The sequence below is a fragment of the Ochotona curzoniae genome, unplaced genomic scaffold (genome assembly GCF_017591425.1).
Source record: "Ochotona curzoniae isolate NIBS_2020 unplaced genomic scaffold, NIBS_Ocur_1.0 contig_3520, whole genome shotgun sequence".
NCBI lineage: Eukaryota > Metazoa > Chordata > Mammalia > Lagomorpha > Ochotonidae > Ochotona > Ochotona curzoniae.
Genome location: NW_024465894.1, coordinates 19,230,292 through 19,256,454, shown reverse-complemented (window position 1 = coordinate 19,256,454; position 26,163 = coordinate 19,230,292).

Below are 26,163 nucleotides of genomic sequence, written 5' to 3'. Positions count from 1 at the left end.
ACTGATAAAGCTTAGACAAATCAAACATGAACAAGGTAGAAAGGAGAGGACTAGCTCTGCTCTCTCACTTAGCAGGACCCACGGAGACCAAATTTCATGAGCCAGACTGCAATTCAATGGAGCCATTTGACAGGAAGGAGCAGAGGAAGGACCACGCTTGGTTGAAGGTGGAGGACAGAGTCCATCTGGCAGGTTGGCAGGAGGCCACATAGGTCTCTCTGATATGCCTGTGATGCCATGGCTCCTCTTTTGCTTTGTTGGCTTCTGAGCAGGGCAGAGTTAGAGAGAAGCAATACCATGTGGGCATGGCTGTGCTGTAGCTGGCTTAGGTTGGTCTGCAAAATCCAACAGGGAGACAACTCCCCTCTCCAAGGAACATTCCAGAAAGCCAGGCAGCAGAAACACCATGAAATATAAATCCTGAAACACTGTCCCTGGAGCCCCACTCAGTGTGTGTTCTAGAAACTGGGAAAGTTTGCTTCCTCCAGAAATCTCAGTTCCTTTGCTGTTAACACCTGTGCTGAGTGACAGGGTTTTCATCATGGAGGAAAACAGCTGCCCTGTCTGGGGCTCTGGATGTCTTAAAATATTAACAAGCTACTAGTGCTCCTGACTGAATCAACTTCAAAGCCTCTCCACTCCCCTCTGTGCTCCCGGGAGCCCCCATCCCATCCGAGAGACAGTTTGGAAGATCGAATGTCAGCCACGGGCCAGTGGATAGCAATGAAGGAAACAATGGCAGGAGAAAAAGATTTGATTTCTCTGCAAGGAGTGTTTTCATCAAAAGACATGTTTAGTTGTGTGCAAAGATGTATTTGGAGTGCATGCACAGATTTTTCACATTGCACATTGCCTATGAACTCTTTGAGGGTCCTTCCATGCACCCATTCACCACCAGAGCACATGTGGCCACTCTGTTTCCTTACGAGGTGAAGGAGGACCCCTCTCAGATGCCTTGCTTTGCCCTGGGGTCTGGGTAGGGACACTCTTGATGCATTTTCCTGAATCTTACAATCAAGAGAGCTTTTTGTGGGACTGTTCCTAGCTCTCCTCTCGTGATCCTTGAAAGGCAGTTGGCACCACTGCAAAATCCCTTTTGGATACTTAATTGCATTCATCAGATGGCAACTATGCAGAGGGATACTGAAGACCCAAGATGCTTTTCAAAGATTATTTTACTTACTTCCTTTAAAAAAAAAAGATTTATTTCTTTTTATTAGAAAGTCAGATACACAGAGAGGAGGAGAGATAGAGAGGAAGATCTCCCGATGGCTCATCCCCCTGGTGGCTACAATGGCTGGAGCTGAGCCAATCCAAAGCCAGGAGCAGGGAGTCTCTTCAAGGTCTCCTACACAGGTGCAGGGTCCCAAGGCCTTGGGCCATCCTCGACTGCTTTCCCAGGGTCACAAGCAGGGAGCTGGATGGGAAGCAGGGCTGCTGGGATTAGAACCGGCACCCATATGGGATCCCGGTGTGTTCAAGATGAGGGCTTTAGCTGCTAGGCCTCCACGTTGGGCCCGTTTGTTTACTTCTAAAACTCATCTAAGAAAGTCAGTGTCCTTTGAATACCCACTTTCCAGAAGAACAAACCGAGACCCAGTCTCTACCTTGTCCAAGATGACACGTGAAGTGGTGCCACAAGGACTGAAATTCAGATAGTCAGACATTAGACCCCTTGCCCTTCATTAGGCATGAAACTATGTGGCTGCTTTTCTGATGAATTACCGCTTGTTTTTCTCATAGGCAAGTTCGTGATTGAACCTGGCTGCCATCCAAAGCACGGGTGAGGTTCTGAACAGAGAGGTAAAGTGAGTGAAACTCAGACGTGCCTCTTGCTTCTTCCTACTGGTTGAGCATCACACACAGACCCTTGACTGAAACCTCCCGGGTTTCACCAACATTTCCCAGATTGTCACATGCTTCCCTCTGCAGCCACATGGGAAAGCACACCAGGACACCCCACTGCACTTGTGCTCACCCATGTCTCCTCACCCCAGAGAGTCTTCCTTCCATGGCCTATTTTCACACCTTTAGCTCAGGGAAATTCTGCACTATGGTCTTGCACCTTGAGTGTCAGATCTGGTTGCAGGTTCATGGAGACAGTAGCTCCCGAGTCCTCAGCCTAACCAGGCATTGTCCAGGGCTGCTGGAGCCCTTACTCTGATTATTCCCATCGATTTTCATGTTTGCTCTGAGAACCAGCTCTGATTCCTGTGCAACAAGCCAGCATGCAGGAGAGAGGGGTAGGGCCTTCTTCCATCCACACTGATCAGATGGCCCAGTTCCAACAGTGGCTGCTGCTTTTCTTCTGCAGGGGAGCTTCCTCAGCAGCCTCCTTCCTTAGCCCCAGGTCTTGCAGTGCAGTTAGAAATCCCAAACGCTGTTAAGCTCTCTAGAGGGGCCACACAAGCTTTGCTGGTTCATCCTTTCCTGGTGCTTTTGGCTGCTCAGTTGCAAACATTTTGAATCACATTTGGATTCTATTTTCTCAGAGCCTCTGATCCATGCAACTTCTTCTTCCAAAACAATGTCTGGATCTTGTCTTCTGACTCTACTCACAGAGCCCAGGGCCTCATGGACTTCCAGAACATAAGAAGCTTTCAAAGCATGCAGATTACTAGGTAGACAGAAGGCCCATCTAATCTGTGGGAGGCCAAGTGCTGGAGGCCGTCTATTACAGTGGCCCTGCCCCTGTTCTTAGGTGGACACAGGCTCATGGACCATATAAGGCAGAGTCTCTCTTTGATCCAGAATACACAATGCAGACATCATGCATTATTTTTCCTCCCTTAATGTTTATGTGCTGGTTAACACATTTGTCTTACCTGGAACTCTCCAGCCCAGGATTGGTGTCCTAGGACTAGTTTTAAAATGAATGCTTCTTGAGTGAATGAATGAATGAATGAATGACATGTGGCAAATTTGGGGTCCCTTGAGTAGCTACAGAGCAAAAAACGGTAACTAGTGCCCACTCTGACCCTCAAAACCTAGAGACGTGGCCCCGTTCTATGGGGTCTTTCCATGGCTCCCACAGTAATTCAGACGCTTTGTTCTGAATCCACTATGCTCCTTTCTGTACTCCATGATGGTTTGGAGGACCATGAGGGATTAAACACCTTGCCCCAGCTGGGCAAACTCAACAGAGCAGGCAGAGTTCCCGACATCCTACCGTAAACCACACGGGCGGTTTGCCTCTGTCCTTGCTTGGACTGCTCTGAGCTTGCTTCAGGTGTCACTGTTCCTTTTCCTGGGACACACATCCACCTGCTCTCTGGAGCCAAATTCTGTGTGGTGTGTGGTTTTTTTGGGGGGAATGTTCAGTCCCTTTGGAGCCTTGCGTCTTTGTTCCAGGACAGGAGGCTTAGTGTAGATCGCTTCCTACTGCCAGCGACCACTGTGAGTGGTCCATAAGAGAGTGTTTTCTGCACCTGAGAGCAGTTGGCAAGAAGCAGAAATCCAAGTTTCTAGGATGTCGCCCATCTTCACAGTAAAGTTCCTTTAGAGTTTGCTGCAGCATGCTGGCCGGCCACTGACTTCACACACCCAACAAACCTGCAAGTCTCCAAACAAGCCAAAGACATCCACATTCACTTTTTTTCTCTTCCTCACCAGACACGTCATCTTCTTTTTATTTTCTTCATAAATCAGCGATTTTTCTGTTGCCCAAACAAGCAAAAAGAATCAATTAGCTGTGAAGTTTGAAGGATAATTCTAAAGGCAGAAATATGAAGGAAGGAAAAAAAAAAGTCCACAGAAACCCAGGATAAACAGTTAAGGCAAACATTTTAGACCAAAATAGTCAAGCCACTGCAGCTGGGATATGGAGCATAATGTTGGTAAAGAGGCTAAAGTGGATTAAATGGACCCAGACAGGATTTGGAGACAGCGAAGAACTCGTTTTCTCTGTTATTTCTTTTATAGAAGTATGTTGGATGTTTGGACTTTGGTCTGGAGGAACATTACAAGTGTACAAGCTGCAGCTACTGTTTTCCAGGAGTCAATGTTGGTTATTAAATGTGTTTTCCTGGTATATATAAGTACATGTATATATATGCATATATATACACACACACACATATATATATTTCTTGTTGAACCATGATAGTAAAAATGATTAGTGGCACTGAGATCTGTAGCCATGCCCAGAATGCTCACGGCAGTGTTTAGGATGGCTGAAATATGCAATAATTGATTTTAACATGCGCTGTAATTGGTTCCATACGCATTGCTGTCAACTGTGATGCATCATAATTAAACTGACATGTTCAAAAACTGGCCACTGAAATGAGCGCTCGCTGACTGCTCCAACTGCGCACAGCTTGCCGCCTCTCCACTCCGACAGCTCCCGACCAGGAACCGTGGTGCTGCGTTCTATTTTGCTGCTGGTCGCCTCTAAGTTTTCTCTCTTTTGCCCTGTTAAATTTGCAATGACCTCCTGGAGCTCATTCAAGCAGCTTTCTCTCTACCTTAATTTTCAAACAGCTCCACATTTAATATTGGGGGTGATAGACCTAGATGCAGTTTCCAACGTCATCATAAATCAGATCTAAAATCACGAGAAGGGTCGAAGATTTGATAGGAAAAAGACACAACAACAGATGCGTAGCAGTCCCCAGTGACAGCCCATCCACCACTTGTTGAACTCTAATTAGGAAATTCCCTTGGGGCACAGTGTGTGACACGCACCCACCTCTGGTCCTCATCAAGTAAATGACAATAGTGCTGTCATTTGATCATCTTTTCCTTTTTTCCACTGATTTCTATCATCACATTGCTTAAGTGCCTTCAGGATAGTCTGACCTTGATAGCCTGTTTACTCTAATTGTTTTTTTTTAAAAAAGATTTTATTTTTATTGGACAGTCAGTTATACAGAGAGGAGGAGAGACAGAGAGGAAGATCCCCCCTCCAATGATTCACTCCCCAAGTGATCGCAACGGTTGGAGCCGAGCCAATCAGAAGCCAGGAGCCAGGAGCTTCTTCCAGATCTCCCATGAAGGTGCAGGGTCCCAGGGCTTTGGGTCATCCTCTACTGCTTTCTCAGGCCACAAGCAGGGAGCTGGATGGGAAGTAGGACTGCCAGGAATAGAACTGGTGCTCATATGGGATTTCGGCGCGTGTGAGGTGGGGACTTTAGCTGCTAGGCTACTTCGCTGGGTCCTGTTTTTTCTTTTCTAAAACAATACCTAATACAAGTTTTAAAATATTTATTTGGATGGAATATTTAAAAGAAAGAATGAGAGAAAGAGAGAGAGAGAGAGTTCTATCTGCTATCTCACTTCCCAAATGGCTGCCATGGGCAGAGCTGAGCTGATCCATAGTTGGGAGCCAGGACCTTCTGGGTTTCCCATGCGGGTGCAGGAGCTCAAGGACTTGAGTTGAGCCATTCTCTGCTGCTTTCCTAAGCCATTATCAGGAAGTTGAATTGGAAGTAGAGCAGCTGGAACTCTAACTGGCACCCTTATCAGATGCCAGTGCTGCAGGCAGAGGACTAGCCTGTTATAGCCTGGAACTCGAAATTCAATCAGTGTTCTCCATGTGGTGACAGGAACCCAATTGTTTCATTCATCTCCCATTGCCTCCCAGAGTGCACATTAGTGAGAAGCTGGGATTTGGGATTAACATGGTACGTGAGCATTCCAAACTGCATCCTAACTGCAATGTTCAACATCTTAACTGCCTGATACAGTTAAGGGGAAGTGGATTACGATCTGTGGCTCCTCAAGTTGTGCTTTAACCTTGTAATGCTATATATTCACTCTCTCCTTGGTCACCTCTAAGTTTAAAGTGACAGGACAAGATCAGCGCATGACTGGATAATCTGACCCTTCAGCTCTAGAAAATTCTGTTCTGAGTCAGCATGAACCAAATCTGTCCTTGGGTTTTGGGTTATCACATTTGATTGCATCCCTCATTTGTGTCTCCATGACAATCCTTCTCTACTCTAGGAGTCATGCAAAGGCATTCTGTGATGGCTCAATGTCTTAATAACAAAATCAGTTTTCCATCCACTCATGGTGGATCAGGATGTGCTGTGACTGCAAAGTCCCCATTCTACAAGAAGGAGCATGGCAGCCATCTCCCCATTTGTCCTTTGAGGTACCATTCTTCCACTTTTTCAATCACATTTCACTGGTGGAGAAACCTATCCCAGAGACCCATGCCTGTGTAGGTATGTGACAATCATGATACTTCTTTTGTCTGTCTCCAGAGCCTAGCCTAATTTATGTTTGAATAATCAAGCTGGATCTATATGGGTTTTTCCATGTGCTGTGATTGACTAATGCTGTGAGGACATAAGCTAAGAAGACATAAGAGAGGAAGTAACTCCTCTACTTCTTGGAATAAGAAGAGATTGAGATCCACACTTGGGAAGGGCAGAGTTGAAAAAGTGCTAGGTGATGACTTTGAAAGTTCTCAAGAATGTTCTAGATGAAAAGAGTTACTGTACTTTCTACTGGAGCTTTATTCTGCAGTTCAGCCGCTTAGGAGACAAAATATCTGGAGTGAAGAGCAACTAAAACTTGGCTCACTGATTTGCTCACACATTGACCATTAATTCTAACACTGAGGTAATACCAGCTCAGTTCTTTTCCAAAACACAGGGATGAATAGATCATGTTTGCAAGACACAGTAGTGACAAGAGTGAGAGCATGGGGAGAGAAAGGAAGAGAATCCCTCAGCACAGAACACTTTCGTCAGTGTGCTGTCAGGCTCTGCTCTTCCTCCGCAGGTCTCCGGGCATGCAGCCAACAGGAACTTGCAGAGGTTGTGTCTGTGGGCAGACGGGAGTTGCTGGAGAAGAGATGGATTGTGGCAGTGTCTTGGAGGTCCTATTGACATTTCAAAGAAAAGGAGAACATGAGATATCTGGGGAGAGCTTCTGAAGTGAAAGAGACAAGCATCACGGAGCTCTCATTTTCTCCCGCTCCCAAACCTGCTCAAGCTACTGACAATGCATGGGCAGCATCAAGTGATCATGTGAACAGGGAGAATGGGGAACTGTGGCTATAACTAGGTTTCCTTGCCCTCTACTTTTGACGAAGGATAAGTGATAGATGTAAAGAAAAATATGCTAAGCGTAACTTAGGAAATAATCTTTTTGCCTAAGAGCCACTTTATGACAACTTAATGGCATTTAAGGAAGCAGATGAATGAGATTTATGGTGCTCTTACTAATTCATTCAGAATATATGTGTTGGGTGCCTGCTATGTGCTAACCATGTGTGACACATGGAAAAATAATAAGTAAACAGGAGATTTTATCATTTCCAGCAAGAGTGAGCTCAGGCTCCCATGAGTGAAGCTTGGGGGTGCAGACTCCCCATGGCGAGGAATGGTTTCAAGCGTGGGTGGTGAGGCAGGAGAAAGACATTCTTTAGACTCAGTAGCAAAGAGGTGAGTTTCAGAAACTTCACTTATTTAGTATCCTGGTGGCTGAGATTGAAGCTGGGAGGGAAACTGGAAGCACCTGCTGAGGTTATCCCAACACAGTGGCTAGAGTTCTAGTTTATAGACCGTTTCGAGAAAAGCATAGAGATAAGGCAGAGATAGCAGCAGTAGAAGTAAAGATAAAGATGACAGAAACAGGGAAAGCTCTCCGCCACATTTCCCAGATGCTCATGATGGCTGGTGATAGGCCAGACATAGCCTGGACTTGAAAACTCATTCCAGGTGTGCATGGTGGACACCTGACTACTTCAGATATCACTGCTGCCTCCCTGGTCTACATTAGCCAGAAGATGGAATCAGAAACCAGAAATCAAACCCAAGTGATCCAAACACTAATATAAATCCCTGCCTTATAAGTTTGCTTTTTGGTTGAGAAAATAAGGTGGTGGATCATTGAATTAACTGATAATGTTGACCTGCATCTAAGTATCTCTGAGTAGGTTCAGAGTCCTTCTCCTTTGCTCTTGACTTACAGGTCTCCCCTGTGAGTGTTGGACTCAAGTCCCTGTGCTGTCACCTGCTGCCCTCCAGAGTGGTGTGTCAGCAGGAAACTGGATTGGATGCAGAGAAACTGGGTCTCAAAGTAGGCACTGCAGTGTGGGATGTGTGCATCCCAGACTGTGACTTCACTGCTGTGCTAACGTCACCCATCCCTCCTGATGATTCTATTCCATGCTTCTGTATGATTCATGTTCTTCATGAAACTGCCTCACTTCCCAGATATGGTTCCCCATCACCAGTGCCTTCTGTTTCTGACTTTATTTTGAACTCAATATCTTTACTCTGGGTATAAATTAATTTTCTAAAAAAAATATAATAATAATAATGCCTAACAAGAAAAATTTGTTTAGTTTTAAGATTTATTTTTTTAATTTGAAAAGCAGAGTGACCAAGAAAAAAAAAAGTGGAAAGAGAGAGAGAAATTCTGATCCTCTGATTCCTTCCCCAGACGGCCACACCTGGACCGAGCCAGGCCTCCCACATAGTGACAGGGCCACATACTTGGGTCAACTTCTGGTGCTTTTCTAGGTATGTTATCAGGGAGCTGGATCAGAAGAGGAGCAATTGAAACTCAAACTAGTGCTCCAATATGGGATGCTGGTATTGCTGTGCCTGTGTGCTGGACCTAGAGACATGGTATTTAAATCAGAAGTGTGTTACAGGTTGGAGAGTTGCATCTCCACTTGGGAATACTTGGATGCTCTTCTCAGAGATAGTGGCTGGTGGAATTTACTACAGACCAAAAAGAGACTGATGAGTCCTAGTTTTCTTCTCTCTAATGGCGAAAGACCATCTGGCAGAGAGAAACCATTCTTTTTTTTTTTAATTACATATATATTTTAAAGACAAAATTACAGAGAGAACACGGGAGAAGCAGAGAGAGAGGGAAGGAAGGAGAACAAAAGAGGGACAAGAATAGAGACAGGGAGGAGAGAGAGAGAGAGAGAGAGAGAAAGAGAGACTTATTTTGTATTCCTTTTCTAAATGGTCATAATAGTCAGTGCTGGGCTTGGCAAAAGCCAGGGCTAGGGCTTCATCCAGGTCTCCCACAAGGGTACAGGGATACAGTCACTTGGACCACCCCCTGATGCTTTCACAGACTATTAGTAGAGAGCTGGGTCAGAAACTGAATAACTGGAACTCACACAGGTGCCCATTTGGGAGACCAGGCTTCAGGTGGCAGCTTAATGTACTGCTCTCTAGCACTAGGCCCAAGACTGCATTCTTGAGGGATTCAGAGAATTGTATGTGTGTGTATGTGACCTCTCAGTCCTCGTAGTGGCCCCTGAACTGAATTCTTTCAGGAACATGGTAACTACAAGGAAAAACCTTGGAATCCAAAATTCCTCTGTTGTGGTGATTCTCCACCATCACCGTCCCAGTATAAGTGCCATTCTACACATGACTGAGCTCCTTTTGACTCTGGGAAGGCAAATGAGGCTCAGTCATGATTCCTTCCCTTGGGAGATAAGTCATGCGGTGGGAGGGCTGGCACCTACAACGCCGGCACTCATAATAAGAAAAGGGCATCTCTTGGTAAGTTGCCATGGCCTTCCAGCCTACTTCTAAGGTTTAGCTGTATCCATGGCACATTCGTTTAACTTTCAGAAATCAGCAGGAAGGACCATGTGACCCTTTGGGTATTTCTAATCTAGAGAAGTGAGTTTTTTCTTGATTCTCTTTAACACTGTATTTTCAGCTCCAAAACTTTCAAAGCCCCAATTTGGTCCAAATTTGACTAAAGGTTATAAACTGTCAAATTGCATAGAAGATTGAGTAGGCTACTTGACTACTGTTCTGTTAACAGCATTCTGAAATTAAGGTGAGGACAGGGGACAATGTGAACCTACATAACCTGTGATCCTGTCACCAGGAATGGCCCCAGACAACAAAGACTCCTGCATATAATCTCAGGATAAAGGAAACTCAAACGCCAAGCGACCTCACCAACATCCCACATCCGAGACTGCCTCACGACCATCCTCAGTTATGAAGGAAGGTGAAGATGAACAGGGCACTTTACTGAACACGTTTCTCACTGTTTTTCAAGGAAGGTGGCAGCAGTTGACGGCAAAGTTTTTCAAACTTTGATGTGTAGATGAATCACGCAAGAGCTTTCAGAATTCACCTACAGTTTTGGTGGCTTTAGGTGGAGCCTGTGCTTCTTTGCGGGTGCGAGCTCCCAGCTTACGTCACTACCTCTGCTCCTTGGACCAGCCTGTGGGTAGAAGAGTTCAGAGAGGAGGAGATGATTTTAGAAGGGGCAGTGTGTTTGCAAGGCTCCATCTGAATTGGGAAATTGAGGATTCGATACTAAAATAGCTGAATAAGGTAGCCAGTAGTTCATATCAGTTCCTTCCTTTCTTTCTTCTTTATGTTCCTTCTTTCCTTCCCTCCCCTCCCCATATCTCTGCTTCTTTATTCCTTTCTTCCATTCTCTCTTTAAAGATTTGTGTATTTGCAAGCTAGAATGACAGAGTAAATGCAAGAGGTAGGGAGAGAGAGAGCGAGAGATAGAGAGATAAAGAAAGAAAGAGAGAGAGAAAGATGTTCAACTGCTGGTTCCCTCCCCACATGGCTACAGCAGCCAGGCCAAAGCCAGAAGGAGCAAGGAGCTACTTCCAGGTCTCCATGTAGATGCAGGGGCCCAAGGACCTGGGTCATTCTCTGCTGCTTTCCTAAGCTGTTGGAAGGGAGCTGGATCACAAGTGGAGGAGCCAGGGACATGAAGTAGTACTCACATAGGATGCTGGCCCTGGGAGATTGCTTTACTAGATTCTTTCCAGAAATCAGAAAATTTTAACTACCTGAAGTTCACATCCTGTTTTTCCTTCCCAAAGCAGAAGAGAAAAGGGAAGGTCTAGGCCAGTGCTTTATAGAGTTCACCACACTTAGGAGTCAACTGGGAGCTCGTTAATACACAGGTGTGCATTTAGGGATTCCTGTGGGGTACCTGCAGTTTTAGTGTGTTACCAGGTGCTGCTACTGGTACTTAGATGGGTTTCAGTAGCAAGGTCAAGAAGTGTAAGTGAACCTGGCCCAGGATGAGACGTCTGTGGGTTCTGAGTGGGGCTGCTAGGGCTGGAAGCTGCAAAGGCTGCCCAGCTGTGTAAGATCAAATCTCAGAGCTGAGCAGGCCCAGGTGAGCCGTGTCATGTAAGGGCAGTGACTGCTCTGAGTCAGAGACAATTGATGGGCTGTTGAGGCATTTTTGCCAGTCTGTTGATATTGGTGTTACTCATTTGTTAAAGGCAGAGAGGTTGAGTTGGGTGCTAGGAAAGTGTCAGAAAAAAGAGAGGAAGGCAGGCCCATGCCACACTCCCCAAACCCAATTCGCCCTCCTTTCCCTTGTTGGCAGCTTATGCACTCCTGGGCTGGCTTCCAAATTCCCAAAGTTCAAATGTGGAAAAAGCCAACTAATCTCCTGGAAAATCTCCTAATGTCTATTTTTTTTTCCTTAAAAAAAAGTCTGGACTTATTTTAAGACCAGTTCCTTCTCCAGGGTGCTCAGCAAGCACTATTGCCCTGGACACACGTGTGTGTGGCTCTGTGTTCTAAAGCCTCCCCTCCCCCTGACACCCAGTATTGAGACCAGATCCAGAATGGAATTTGTCAGGGTAAGTCATGTATTACTACTAAACCATTAATTCAGTTAGTGCATTAAGAGTAGGAAGACTGATTCCTCGCATTATCCTGTGGCTGTCAGGCCTGATTTGAGCTTATTTCTCATTGAGTATTCCATATCAAAGGCTGGGATAATAGAATTACAGGACATTAGGATTTTCAACTGAAGGGCACCCTGGAGATCATTTAGTGCTGCCTGCTCATTTTACAGAGAAGGAAACTGTATTTTTCACTCTTGGGAACTTGAGCACAGAGTGGGCTTTTGATATGCACATGGAGTTGCATGCTCCCTCCCATGTAGGGGAGTTGCTGGTGCTAGTAAGGGAGCCAAGAATAGATCCTTCTCCCATCCTTGATCTTGGGATTAGCTTCATCAAAGTTTGTTTTACATGGTCTCTGGACAGCACACATTGTGCAGTAATATGCAAATGCCATAGCCCCTGACGATGGCTGAAAAAGAAGTGTGATGTTTTTACTTAAAGGATGTTTTATACAGTTTAATAGCAACTGAATCTCTGGCATCTGTAACAGATGTTACCCAGGGTAGGCAAGGTTTTTTTTTTTTTTTAAAGTAATCTAGCCAGATTTTAGCTGCTGAAATTTTCTGTATCATTTGGTGATCATATTTCATTTCAGACTTTTGAACACGACAGATTGTCCACCTGGATCTCATTTTGCCACATTTTATTGATGGTCTGACTCAGATCTTTCAAGTTTGTGTTAACTGACCTTGAAGGAGCAGCTTGTTGCTTAAATTTTACGACACAGAGAAGTAAACTGCCTGCAAATTATACAACACAATGGTGATGAACAATGAGTTGGAACTTTTTATTAATATTTATTGCCTATAGTTAGGGAATTAGTAAAACTGTTACGTTGTACCCATTCCTGGGACAAAATTCCAAATTAGGTTGACTACAAGCATATGTGTTGCAAGTAAGAACCACATTTTTGTTTGCAAATCTGAGCTCCAGGAAAAGATATTAGACTCTTCCCCTGATGCCTTCTGGTTGGAGCTCAAATTCTGCCAGTAATGGCACCTTTCTCCCTCTTGTCCTGAAAGCCTTCTTATTGTGAGTAATTTACGGCAGTTGTGCAACTCTGCATGGGCTCCTCACTCAAAGAGCTGAATGACACAGCCTGGAAATTACAGAGAGAAGACAGAGTGCCTACCCATGAGGATAATACCCAATAAGCTCCAGTGGGAGGGTGCTCACCTCACCATCTCCATGGCTGGTATTCCTCAAGACAGCCAGTCATGATGAACAAGATGAGTTTGAGTCTAGAGAAAGCTCAGGGACAGCCTGGCCTGCAGGATACTACAAGGAACCATGAGACAGGGAGTGGGCATTTCTGGGGAGCTAAGGCAACCTAAAGCAAGTGCAGACTTCAGTTCATAGTGGCATATTAATATCGGTTCTTCAGAAATGAAAAATGTATCATGTTAATATGAGGTGTTAACAGTAGAGGAAACAGGGAAAGCCATGGGGGAACTCTGTCCCAACTTCATAATTTGTCTATCACTCTAAAACAATCCTCTACTCAAAGTTTATTAAAAACACTTCTTATTTCCACTCTGCCTCTGACATTCCCTGATACTGAAATGTAGTTATGAGAGCTGTGGTGAGTTGGACTTTCATGTATCTGTTTTGCTGACTGTCCAGGTATTTTAGTCTGTCTTCATAGCTTTGAAAATAGAGAAACTGAGTCAGACTCTGAGGGAACAACTTCATGCAAGCTGATTGAGATTCCCTGGGTTAAAAGTGGCAGAGTTGTGATTCAAACACTTGCATCTCTAAAGCACAGTCATTTCAGTTCTCTTTCCAAAATCAGGAATTCAGAAAATGGGGTAGGAATGGTAGCAACGTATTGTGAACCTTGCAGTGTGGCTGTCAACCATGAGCTCTGAATGATCACAGTTTTCCAAACAAGGTCCTTTGGACTCTATTTCCTATGCCTACGTTAGTATATTGGCCGGTTACAGCTTAAGCAGCAATGTTCTAGCTCACCAGGATCAAAGCGCCAGGAACTTCAAAATATTGTTTCATCAGACACAGCCATGCAAGGAGCTTATGTATCTTTGTGGCTGTTTTCCTGCTCCTGTGGTATAGCTAAGGAGTTATGACAGAGGTCAAATGGCCACAGCCAAAATGAATGATCTGGCATCTTATGGAAAGTGTTTATGAACCCAAGATGTGGAGGCCAGAAAGGAGCCTGAATCAGTAATTGGTCTCCATAAGAGGGAAAGGAAACACAGCTGCTCTCGGGCTTGAGCGAACCTGAGATTCTCCTGAGATGCTGCCACACGGACTCTGGTATTAACAGGTCTGGCTGAGATCAGAAATATGCATTTTTAGCAATGCCTTGTAACACATAGTGGTGATCATCAACAGTATTGGTCCAGACAACAGCAAAACCAGAATTCCTAATCACGTCTGCAGCTCTGGATATATTCACTTACTACTGCAGAGTATGTTTGCATCAACATTTGTAAAATAAAACTAAATATTACCGTTGAGGGCTCAGATCATGCCCTCAAACCCAAGTTCAGCTGCGGAAGCTTGAACCCTTGATATGATTGCACATGGTAATTAAGGTGAAGAGAGATCACGAGCATGGTGCTCTAATCATATGGAGTTAGTGCCCCTAAAACCATGAAAAGTCCTCCCTGCTGGAGATGGGGAGGATGCGATGTGAATGTACCACCTGCCACCCAACCAGAGAAGCCTCCTCAGGGCTCACTCTGCTGGCACCTTGAACGTGGACTTGTGGCTCTGGAACTAGGAAGAAACCAACTCTGAATGAAGCCACTCATCTGCAGTATTTTATTATGGCAGCCACAGTGGCTGACAAAGCCACAAAAGTTAAAATGAGTAATTAAAATTTTAAAAATAAACTTTGAATCTGCTTCATTCAAAGTCTGAATAGGAAGCAGAAGAGTTGGACAACAAATAGGTGAACAGACATTTAATAAATGTTTGCTGATGGATGAATCTGTGCGTTTTGCGAGTTTCACTGAGGTCTGTCACATCTTATATCATACTCATCATGAGTCTCCAAAGTATTCACAGAAAAATGCATTTTAGGGAAAAACTGCGTGGATTGCCACAGCTTTTTTTTTAGCAACAAAATAAACGTATCTTTTAATTCTTCTTTTTCTGAAAATATTTTGAAGAACTCTCTTATCATACTGGCTTTCAGTTATATTTCCCCAGTGACCAATGATGTTGAAAATTGCTTCACATGCTTTTTATTTCTAAATCTATTTCAAAGACAGAGTTGGACAAAGAGATTAAGATCTACTATCTGCGGGTTTAATACCCAAATGGCTGTAACAACCAAGAGTTGCTGAGATTGTAACCAGGAGCTTTGAACTCCATCCAGGTCTCCCATGTGAATGCAAGGACCCAAATACATGGGACATCCTCCATTGCCCTCCAAGGCACATCAACAGAGACCTGACCAGAGGTGGAGCAGTTGGGACTCAAACTGGTGCCCATCTGGAATGCCAGCCCTGTAGGCAGAAGCTTAACCCATTAAGCCACTGTGCTGTCCCCTCATATGCTTACTTACCATAGTGATAAGTTGATTTTTCTGTTAAACATTTTAAATTCTAAGGGATTCGAGCTCTAAATATAAGTCCTTTACCACATGCCTTGCCTTTTCTTTCTTTTATGAGTAAATGTTGATTTAAAAGCAAAGGTTTCCACTGAGAAATTTGCCAATTTTTTTTTTTTCTTAATGGACAGTGCTCTTGTTGCCATAAGAAATCTCTGGGTAAGTGAAGGTTGTGAAGTATTTATCCTATTTTCTTTACAAGTTTCACAGATTTAGATTATATATCTAGGTCTACAATCCACTTTGAGTTATTTTTCAAATATGATGCAAAGTATGCATTGAAATTGTTCCAGCACTAATTGTTGCAAAGATTGTCTTCATTGTAATCGCATTTCTTCTGTACCTGTGCAGAAAATCAGTTGTGTATATCTGTTGTGCTACTTCTGGATTCACTGGTTTTGCTTCATTGATCTACTTGTCTGTCTTTGCACCAAACACACCTATCTTGATTATCATAGCTTCGTAATATCTCTTGGAACTATTAAGTTGTATTTCTCTCACCATATTCTTCCTTAGTCTGTGGTTTTGGTTGTTCTGAGTATCTTTTAGAATTTTAGAATCAATTTGTCAATTTCTAAAATTTAAAAGCTGTTGAGGTTTTAATATCTTGGTCAGTGATATTATAGAGATTGTAATATCTTGGTCAGTGACACTAATGACATTTTGGCAAGGAGACTGTCAGATACCATTTTGGACAAAGGAAAATGGGCAAAAATATAAGCAGACGTTCCTAAGGGATTGATTCCAGGAGCACACTCCTGAAGCCATGAAACAAAAACTGGTGGGTGCTCAATTTTATCATATAAATTGGCATAGCATTTGCATATTTTTATCCGCATTCTTTAACTCATCTTTAAATTACTTGCAATGCCTGTTGCGATGTCAAAGCCCTGTAGGTTGCTAATATGCTACAGAACTTAGAGAACAGTGGCCAAAAAATAAATGTTTGTCCATGTTCAGTGCAGATACAATTTCTTATTTCAAAATATTTTGAGCTCATTTTTGTGGAATCCATGGATTTGGAATTGTAGGTATGGAGGGATGATTGGACAGAAACAGAATCAGCAGCATGAAATCACACAAATCATTTTATCATCATCACCATAAACACAGAGCCAAAATTCTAAACATTTTTTAAACGCTTAAGCTCAGCGAACTATCACTCTCAATTCTAGTATCCCAGGTTCATTTTATCTATCTGTAGATGTCCACACGCTGGATTCCAACATTTAATTCTTTCTCAAAATCCTAAAATCTGGGCTATATTCAGTGGGCTGTCCTTGCAGTGTCTCTGGCCTATGACAGGATGGCTGGAGCATTTGGGAGATAGCTAGGCATCTCCTCCTTGCCACACGATTTCTTCCTGTGTCTCTTTTGGATTTTGTCATAGTAAGGTGGTTCTAGAGTGATTTTTGGCTTCTAAGTGGAAGTGGAAGCTTGCAGGGTTTTTTTTTTTTTTCAACAGAACTCAAAGAGACACAGTGTTATGTCCACAACAATTTGTTGTTAAAGCGAATCATAAAGCCATTCAGCTCCTATCCAGAGGGAAAAGAAAGCACTCGGGACATTCCACCTGATGGCTGGGGGTAAGCAAACATGGCAGCCATTGTTGGGAACCAGCTGCTGTAGGGACCACCCACCTCTGTGTAAGCGTGTGAGTTACTATCCCTTGTCCTCTGCTCCTTATACATCAGAAAGCACAAGGGAAGAATTAGGTGAGCACCAGGAATCAGCTGAGAGCCAAACTATGAGATCTCACATGTATTCAGTGTTCATTTGTTTATTTATTTGAGAGGCGGAGTTGCAAAGAGAGAGCAGGAAGGAGAAGAAATCTTCCATATTCTGGTTCATTTTTCCAAATGGCTGCCACAGTCAGGACTGGGTCAGACCAAAGCCAGGAGATTGGAATTCCATCAAGGATTCTCGTGTGAATGAAACAGCGAAGCACTTGGGCCGTCTACTGCTGTCTTCGCAGAGAGCTGGATCATGGTGATCACAAGGAATACCAGCATCACCAGCACTGTAGCCCCACAAAACCAAATACAGGTCCCGTTTCATGTATTTAAATCAACCATTTTAGTTGAAGAACTATATACATATATTTTTATGCTCAGTAGTGCTAACCTGCAGCTTGCTTTTCCATTCCACTCTCTCTCTTCCTTAAATTTGCCTTCCCCAGACTTACTTACTCTCTGGTTTGAAATCAAACTGTGTCATTACAATTTTTGATTTCCTAACATGATGGTTGAGGAGTTAGCTTTATTATCAGAAACTCCAGTGATTCTTGTTTGTTCTCCCTAAACCACAAACCCATTCTATGTGACCCTGCCTGATATCATTCCCTTGCTTCTTCATGGTTATGTTGCTGTGCTATTGCTCTTCCATGACGGTCCTTCACATGAGACCAGGCTCTTGCTCCAATGCCTCATGTGCATGTTCACTGCCAAGGCCCTTGGATTCTTAAATCGGCCCTTTTCTTCTGAGAGGTTGTCTTCCTTGCCTCCTGCCCTGGCATCCTGGGGAGCAGCAGGAGCCACTTTGCTAACGTTTCATTTCTCTTTTTCTTCTGATGAGCTATCTCTTCTGCACTGCAGGGCATTTTCTCGCATTTATTTTTCTCCTGTTCTCACACTTTGTATTTAATACTCAATGCACAGAAAGACTGATAATTCTCTTTACTGTTGCCCAAATCATTAATAGAATTCATTTCCAGAATGGCACTGCAGAATGTTTAGCAACTTGTTCCATGTGGAAACAGGGAAGACCCGGCTTGTGCCAGCTTCCTTGGTGTATGTGATGTTGGGACTGGAAGCTGCCAACCTAAGATCTCTCCAAAGGTAGAACTGGAAAGACATACACAATGGCTTACCATTTTGTCCTCTCTGCACCACATGGATACAATCAATACAGCTAGTTACAAAAGCATAAACAGCGACAAAATTTAGTAGAATATTTGGGAATCCCAGATGTGAATACTTGCTACCTTTGTTTTGAGTATAATTTGCTCAATTGTGAGTTTACATACTTACAATTTTTAGTGTTTAATTATCAGCTCATTAAATCGTTGAAACTCTAACAGTCACCTGATGTGATCTGTTATCAATCAGCTTTAATGCGTTGACTCTGTTGCTCATCTCTACTTTTGCTATAGCTTCAGTTTCTTTTACTTAACTTCCATCCATTCTCCTAATTTGTGTTCATTACAGTTGGTTTATTACAAGTTGTGATTCTGTTTATGATAAGCTGTCTAATTAGACATCCATTTGGTCAATGATAAAACTTATTACAAAATCTAAACTGCCTGTCAATATGATGCCAGAAAGGAACAGCCAGGCCTTTGGATATCATCTGTCAACTAGACTACAGAATCCCAGGGAGACCATTGCATGAATTACTTATTGCATCATAAAAATTAGTCCCAAACTTAACAATTCGTTATCTCACATAGTATCTGGGGATTAGACATCTGGGAGTGGGTGAGTGGAGCAATTTTAAGGCAGAGTCTCAGGAAGCTGCATTTGAGCTGTCCGCCATGTCGGCAGTCACCACAACGAGGGGCTGTTGAATCGGCTCCTCAACCCTTGCTCCACTGCTGCAGGTCTCAGGTTTTTGCTGGCTATGAATTAGAAGGGGCTACTCACAAAATAGCAGGGTACTTCTCCCAACACAAGAGATCCGAGTCAGGAGAGTGGATGGGGAGGGGCGGGAGGGAGAGAGAGAGAAAGGAACAGAAGGCTTTACCAAGTCATTGCGATCAGAAATGAGACACCACTTTTTTTGCCACATGTGTTAGTCATGTAGACAAATCCTGCGAGTGTGAAGGGATCTCTCCTGTGACAGGCATTCCAGGAGGCAAGCCTTGCTGGGAGTCATTCTTCCTGAATGCTTACCACAAGAACCCATGGAGTAATTGGGCTAGAAAGGACTGCAAATATCAACTCCAAAAACGTGAGTTCATGGAGGGAGAAGTATTACGTGTTATTGGCGCTATTGACTGTTTAATTGTCAGCACTTCCCAATTGGTGCACTGTGTTACCAGTTGGATACATGTGGGATGAAGACAAATACTACTTTCCCCCTCTTCGTTTTTCTAAGAAATAGTAGTCCCTCACTGTTAAATGACCTGTTGATTGGCAGTCACATGACCGGAAGGGCAATTGAGGATTGTCGGAAGCGTTCCCACGCCACTCACCAATGGAACTGAGAGAATCTTCACACCAGCAGTGCCATGGCTTTCCCGCTGCACAGAGGACTCACAGCGGGCAAAGAGCTTGGGCTCAGCATGATGTACAATCCCTCCCAGTCGTTTGTCTTTGCAAAGAAGCTGAGCAACATATGCTGGCTACAACAAATTGGCAACAGGGTAAACTCCGAATATGCATGGTTTTCCTTTTAGTTGGGGGACAGTCTGATTACCAGAATAGATTAAAAACGAAAACAAAGAATTCTTTCTTTTCAAATAAGCACGTTTTGGATACTTCAAATTGCTTTCAGTTTATTGTGGGTTAAATATGAATCTGTGCATTTTTTTTTCTTAGATCTGTCTTCTTTGTAGTGTGTTTCCCTGCTGTTGGGAGAGAAAGCACCACATGCTTTATAAAAATATAGATTAGAAATGTTGAACAGTGTAATTATTGGACCATTTCCCTTCCAATGCAACAATATGCAGTTAATCAAAAGACAATTATGCTCACTGACAAATTACTTTTTCTATTACTGCCTTGCTTTTTAAAAAAGACTTTTTTTTACAATACTGCCTAATTAAAACAATGTATGCAGCCTTGCTAGATGCTCCACCAGACCCATTTCAGGGAAGTGGTGACATTTCCACCCAGCCACCATCAATGGGAGATGAGGGCATCCAGGGTCACTTTGCTTCTCTGACTCCAGTGTAGCCTGAAGCTAATTTGGAGGTGGGGAGGGGGTGAGATTCAAACACTCTGAAGAAGGCCAGGGCAAGTGTTAGCAGCTCTGGTCACATCAGCATCGGGTTGGTAGGGGAGCCTCAGTTTCATGAGGAATGTTACATACCAGCGCTTGTGTGCTGGAGTTCTTTTGAGGAAACGAAGCCCCTTTTGCTGAGAAATTCGCTAGGCTTCAACCAAGCAAATGTGGAATCAACTGAGAGCAAACTTCCTGCATTGTTCTGCCACCACATCCCCCCCCCCCACATTGCAACACACACTGGACATGTGTCTATGTTAGCTTAATTTGGGGGTTCTGGCTTTATAGCTTCCTGAATGAAGTTATAATTCGTGGGGTTTCATTGATGCTCACCTCTCCTCAGTTTGTGGCTTAAGGGAAGGTCTAACTTGAACTTGAATCACCAGCAGCATTTTTTAGACAGGAAAAATGCTTTACCTGGCCTGACCAATGCAGGCCTTGTTAATGACTTTTAGGCCAGGGGATTTACCAGGAAGTGGCAAAGGGTGAGGGAGATTCTTGAAGAGAAAATATCATAGCGGGGAAACATGGAGTGTGAAGCATAGAGACTTAGCTTTGTCTACCTTGCACCATTTCTGCATACTTATGGTGCTTAAGTCTGAGTGATGAATGTCAAATGAGTATGTAAATATTTAAACCACTGCGAATTGGCAAGTTTCTGCAAGAATTCTGCTTAATGCAGTTTGTTCTCATGCATGCTTCAATTCAAAACTCTTGGTGGGCACTCATTAATTTTATTTAGTAAAGTGTTAAAAACATTAATGTTTTCCTATGCAGAAAAAAAGTAGGAAAGTGTAGACTATGGGCAAAATTCCCACCAATTTGGCAAGATGTATTTGTGTAAATGAGCTTGAAAGCTAAGCAGAGGAATTGAACAACATGTATATATATATTTTTCCCTGAATACTTTCCTTCCGAATAACACAGGGGATTTTATACATAAGTTGGTGGGAATCATGCAGAGAGCCAAATAGCACATGAAAGCCCTCATAGGATGGAAGATGGTTATGCTATAAATAGTTTAAGATGAGCTTTCCTTTGAATGAGTCTGTTTTGTTATCTGGTATTAAATAGCTTTATTCAATAACTTGGGTTCTGTTCCCTATTACTGAAGATTTATTGTGCTTTTACTTAATGTAAACTTGACTTTAAAAAGAAATAGCAAGAAGGAAGTTTTGTTGCTGTTGGTTTCCTTTTGTAAATAAATATTTACTCAAAGCGTAACATTTCTCTTTGAACTGCACAGGCTTCAAATGGGAGAATTCTCCCGAATCACAGCGTATTTTTAGGGTCTGAGTGCTCACTCAAATGACATTCTAAAACATGCGTATTGTAATAATCATTCCTAAGTAAATAAGTAAATAAAGTAACATACATGAATGCTAACACATGCAATACATGCATGTATATTTTGTCTAAGTGTGTGGCACATTTCCTTTAAACGATTCAAAGTTTCTTCAAATTGCCCACTCTTAGATTGTCTGAAGCAGTAGGCATTTTCTGAGGTTTAATTTTTGTCTTGGACTCACGATATTTTCCGTGATGAATTTAGTTGCGTTATTTATGCAAAAATCTGAAAAAGGCAACAGAAGAGGCTACAATGCATAAGATGCTATAATTACAACCGTATTCCTCAAATGTTTATGAAATGAATTAAGCTAAAATAATTACTGCCAACTGTGTTGTAGTCCATGCTAAAAAAAAAATGTGCATTCTGTTTTAGTGGTAATTTTTTTTAATCTCAGCCCTGACTACAGAAGCAAAAAATGGAGACATAAATCTTCGAAACTAGATGATTCATTGGATGCGATCTTATAAAAATAATGTGCCTAACACAGTATTAAGCAAATATGCCTCCTGTGTTCAATCTGTTTGTCATTTGAAATTCTTAGAATTAGCATATTAAATGTCCATTTGGATCTTCTTTTAAAATTACTTGTTTATTTATTTATTTTTATTTGAAAAGCAGAGTTAAAGAAAGAGAAGAAGAGACAATGAGGAGAGATCTTCCATTCTCTGGTTCACTTCCTTAAATAGCTACAATGGCTGGTTTGGCTGGTGGGAAGCCAGGAGTCAGGAGCTTCACCCATGCTTCCTACATGAGTGTGGGGGCCCAAGGACTTAGTCCATCTTCTTCTGCTTAGTCAAGCAGGGAGGTGGATTGAGAGTGGAGCAGCCCAGACTTGAAAAGATGCTCATATGAAATGCTCATGCTACATGCCGAGGCTTAACATACTATGCTATGCGGTCAGCCCCACCATCTAGATCTGAATTATGAGGAGTCATACATGTGCTCTTGCATGCGGCTATATGTATTTTTAAAAAATATACTTTATGCATAGTAGAAAATCCAACTGTTTTCTCTACTTTCACACCAAAACAATCACAAGTCACTCTATGAATCCTCCTCGCACCTGCCCAAAGTATAGGAATTTTTTCTTTTTCTCTGCAACAAGCAGTTAACTCTGCAGCTGATACCAACTGCATTCTCCCAAACTTAATTCGGTTCTGGGGCTCTCTGCAGATAGCAGCATCCGTCCCCAAGGCCAATCTTCGCTCACCTCTTCAGGTGCTGTAACTTTCTCCTAGCGCTTGTTTGCTGCAGGGTTCACTAACTGCAGGGAAGCTTCATGCCTGCTGCTTGACTGTGAGGGATGCAAGCGCAGAGATGCGCTGGGTGGGGAATGAGATGAGGGGCACCTTTGGGGTTTGATAGAGACTTCCATGCATAGTTGCACTAATTGGCTGGGTGGGGAAACCCAACAAGGCCAGACCCTGCAGAGCAGGGAGTAGGGCCTGTTGGGGATGAAGAGGGCTTAAGACCTGCTTAGGGGAGGAAGTTATCAACAAAGAACCATGAACAAAGCCCCCTAAATAAATATCATAGTGTCATAAGCAGTGAACATATTTATTTCAAAGTGATATGAATTGCTTGATGGTCATTTTCCAAACATCCCTCAAAAAAAAAAAAAAAGAAGCTCAGGGTAATAATGTGAAAACTCATTTCTACTTTGGGAAACAGAGGAGTAAGAACATTGAGGGTTGGCATCACTGGGAAATGGTACTTTTCTGGGAGAGTAATTTGCTACCTTACTGTGCCTCCCCTTGATGACAGCTTCTCTGGGTTTAGAAGCCCAGCCTGTCTGTGACATTGGCAGTGGCACAACCCTCAGAATTTCATAGCAGTCGCTCTGTTCTGGGCATGGAAGGCAAGGAAGGGAGAAGAAAATCATTCCCTGAGACCGGACCTGTGCTATCCCAAAATGGATGTGTAGGGTCTTGTGATGACATGGGCCTTGTGCTTGCTCATGCTTGATTGCTTTGTAACATCTGGGGTCTCTAAGGGTGGACCTATGACAGAAGGCTGTTGCCCAGCCAAAGCATGCTGCTTTTCATAAGTAACATTTAATCCTGTTAGCAATACGGGGGCACTATTGAATTTCCCCATGTCTTTTTTTTCCCATCTATTCCGAAACTTTTTTTTTTTTCATCTTTGACTCTACAACATGTCTCTTATACATAATATATAGGTGGACTGTTTTCTAAAAATGTGTCACCTTACAAATCCTACCTCATAATTGGATTAGTTGATTCACTCACAGTTATTCATATTAAGAATTAATTGACTTTATTCCTTTTAATTGTTTTCCTTTTATTTCATTGTTTTGTCCTCCACTGCTTTATTTTATCATTCTTCCTTTACTACTTTCTTTAGCAGTAAATAAATTTTTTCTTTCTAATTCATTCATATTAATCAACTAACTTTATTTTCATTTTATCTAGAAATCAGAGAGATACACATACAGAGAAAAAGAGAGACATGGAAAGAGTGAGAGAGAGAGAGAGAGAGAGAGAGAGAGAGAGAGAGAAACTGAGGTGTCTTTCACCTATTTCACTCCTCGAAAATCCACAAAACCAGAAGTGGTCCAGGCTGAAGCCAGGAGCCTGAAATTAACATCTGGGTATTTCACGTGGAAAGAAGGGACCTCAGGATTTTGTCCATCAGCTGCCGCCCCCTAGGTGCACAGCAGTAGGAGGCTGGAATAGGCAGTGAAGTGGGGACTCTAACCACTCTCTTTTGGAAAGTGGGCTGTGCTCACAGCGCCTTAACTGCTTTACCAAACTCTCATCCCATCGTAATAATTGTTTTCCCTACTGCAGTCATTTCCTTAACCCAACATAACTTTCCTCCTCTGTCCCCAAGTGTCCTCTGTTATTAGCAAGCATGCTACATATCTACATGTGATCAACTAGACTTACTTTTTATACATAGTGCTTTATTCAATTGATTTTTTAAAAATCAATTACTATAGAGTTGAGAAAGTATACGAATATGCTTGCATTGGTCTTTTTTCTTTCAGTCTAGTGAAAATTTTTTTTTTTAGCTCAGTTCTAGAGTTTCAAGAACATGGCACTGGTGGATGGTTTCAGGGCAAGTGTACATAGAGAAGCAGAGAGTACCTGGTAAAACAGGAAGCAAGTGACGGCTCAGACCAAGCTCTTACAACAATCCCTTTGAGTGAGCTAAACCTAATTTTCTCCCAAGATGCTAATGGCTTCTGCTAGGCCCTGCCTTTCGAAGACCTCATCATTCCTCCGCATCACTGCACTGGGGACCAAGCTGTGTCACATGCACCCTTGGTGGGAGGCAAACCCAAACCAAGGCCATGCTGCTATGTCATGTAATTACAAAATTGTCCTTACCAGTGTTTTCAGGTGTGTGTCCCTGCATTTGTGTCCAGGGCCACTTTCTGCCTGAAGGGCTTGCTCACCTTCCACTGGAGGTTAGTCACTTGTCTCTTGCTGATCCTGAACATCCTACTGCTACCCTGGATTTTGATTGGTGTTACCGTATCAGGAGAGCGGTGTTGATGGTGCTGGCTTTTGTTGGTTGGCACGTTCAATCATTTTTGATACTACACCTGTGACTCCTGCTTCCTCCAGAGCAGCTGCCTCTGATCTCACTACTTACATTGTAGCTTTAGCTTTTACTTTTATGCTTCACTAAATCATTTTTTATATTATTTTTCTATAGTAATTTTTTCAGGTGCAGATTCCTGTGCAGAACTGCAATCATAAGCCAATAGATCTGCTATTTCTCTTAGTAGGAAATGGATTTACAGATGACAAACTGGGGGGCTGGCAAGATGGTTCAGTGGTTGAACCCTCACCTTGCAGGCACCAGGATCTCATATGGATGCCAATTGATGTCCAGATTGCTCCATGTCCCCTGCAACTCCCTACTTGTGGCCTGGGAAAGCAGTAGAGTATGGCCCAAAGCCTTGGGACTCTGCACCTGCATGAGAGACCCAGAAGAATGTCCTGGTTCCTGGCTTAGAATTGGCTCAGCTCTGGCCTTTGCAGCCACCTGGGGAATAAACCGACGGATGGAAGATCTTTCTGTCTCTCCTTCTTTCTTTGGATCTGCCCTTCCACTGAAAACTTTAAAATCTTAAATAATATCACAATCTGCATGACAGGCTAGCTTTTTATTTCTTAGTTATATCACTGTGTCAACTCCTTTTCCTTTCATGCCACCAGAAAAATTTTCACTTCTTTTTGAGCTAAAATATGTTGTTTTCATACTAGAAAACATCATACTCAATAACACAAATGTAGCAATCTGCTTTGTTATATCACACACACACACACACACACACACACACACACACACACACACACCATGGTTGTTGCTACCTCTACTAGGATAATGAAAAGCAAACAAAACCCTAAATACTGTTTTGTAATATCACTAGTTACATACTGACAAATAATGTATTGTAAAGTATCTAAGGATCACCCCTTTTGATGCATTCATGCCACTAATATAAAAGGCCAAGTAACAGGGGGTGGGAGGAAGAGAGAGAGAGAGAGTTTCTTTCATCTTTTGGTGTATTTCCCAAATGGCAACAAAAGCTGAAGATGGGGCAGGCTAAGGCAGGAATCAAGAGCTGCATTCCTAAGCCTAGCTATTGTCAGCATGTACAGTAAGCTATCCCTAGAAGACTTCTGTCTGTCTGTCTCT